The sequence below is a fragment of the Trachymyrmex septentrionalis genome, unplaced genomic scaffold, assembly GCF_001594115.1.
Source record: "Trachymyrmex septentrionalis isolate Tsep2-gDNA-1 unplaced genomic scaffold, Tsep1.0 scaffold6, whole genome shotgun sequence".
Classification (NCBI taxonomy): Eukaryota; Metazoa; Arthropoda; class Insecta; order Hymenoptera; family Formicidae; genus Trachymyrmex; species Trachymyrmex septentrionalis.
Window position 1 is genome coordinate 3,259,767 of NW_017305778.1, and position 1,532 is coordinate 3,261,298.

The following is a 1,532-nucleotide window of genomic DNA, read 5'->3' on the forward strand; positions in this document are numbered from 1 at the left end:
CATAAGTGTCCTCGCGAATTTTATTTCCAATCATTAGAATTATTTGAATGATTGCTATGCGTCACGTCATCATGTGATATTTATAAATCATGCATTGCATGTTTCCTGTTGCTCGACTTATCGATCTCGGCTAAGTCTCGAGGAGACAAACATCTCTATTGATCGTATCCGCGGTCTCGTCACTTTGCTATCATTGAAAGTTTTTGAGCTTTCGCATCATATCGCGACATTCAACAATTAACAATTCACTGTACTGACTCTCAATTAGATGCAGCTATTAATACTAAGGGCGGGAGTAGTTTTGCATAGCACATCACGTATGCACAAGAAAATGAATCAATCAATATCATTCCTTCATTTTCTTTCTTTCCATGAAATTCAAGATTTCGATTGGTTGATTTTTTTATGTCTTATACATTATATGTTATGCAAAAGTCTGTGCGTCGATTTTAACTCAAAAAGGCGCCTCGTTCTGTTGCCAATTGGCTGTCTGTCAAGCTTCTTTGGGACAGCTGAAATTTCTTAAGTGAAAGTAGCACGCTTTAGTGAATAGAGTAGCGTTTATTTATCTGCTCGATCGTACAAAATATATTTCCATTTATTTTAAAATTGAATTTATCAATCATGTCAGATGATGCTTAGCTATCAAACTAGGACAAGCGATAAAAATAGTAATCGATTTGCTCTAATAGAACATTCATTTATGCAATATCGCTTTCGTTTATTGTTGTGGTTCGCATACGTCAAGAAAACAGGCATGAACGTTTCTCCGCACAACTTCATTTTACTCATAAAAGAGAGATAAAAAATCTCTTTCTATTAAAGTCGAATGTTTTCTATACATTCTTCATGTTATGGTACAATATAATAATGTAGCTATGTTAAAAGTTACTGCATGCAGTATCTTAAAATTGTATGATATTTATTATTATGTTATCACTAATAGTCATAAGAACCAATGACCATAAATTACAATTATAAACTATTCATCTTATTTCATCTTCTCCTATTGAAGATATTTATGAAGCCTTCCCTCAATAATTTTTGCAAAAAAGAGTGCTATTATTTTGAAAATGATGTATATATAGAGAAGAAGTAATTATATCATTAGAGCTAGTTAGAATAATATTAGAATAAGAGAATCGTCGTTATTCAAATGAGTATTATATGTCTTGGACATTTAAGATAGATAATTATAATAATCAAATTATAACATTTAAATAGATAATTAACACACAAAAGACGTTAGTTTAAAAATTTAAATTAAATCATGTCATTTATTTACACATTATATTTAAAGCGCTTCCAGATAATATGGGTAATATATCAACTTTGCACATATTCGTTAAATATTACATTCGATATGAATAATTACGTATGTCATGTATGATATTTGCTAATATTAGTACATGTTGATTATACATATTGTCTGGAGGCGCTTTAATGAGAATTTGAAATTTTTCACGCAATGCTTCTGTTACGTAATCTCCACGAGACGTGAATCAATATGAGGAAAACATTTGCAAAAATTA

The 1,532-nt window shown here is 30.5% G+C and overlaps 1 protein-coding gene across 2 annotated transcripts in view; it reads left to right on the top strand.

Annotated features, from left to right (window-relative positions):
• LOC108752352 (fumarylacetoacetate hydrolase domain-containing protein 2) overlaps positions 1-1,532 on the top strand; it is a 10,421-nt gene that overhangs the window by 5,630 nt on the left and 3,259 nt on the right. The window lies entirely within an intron of this gene.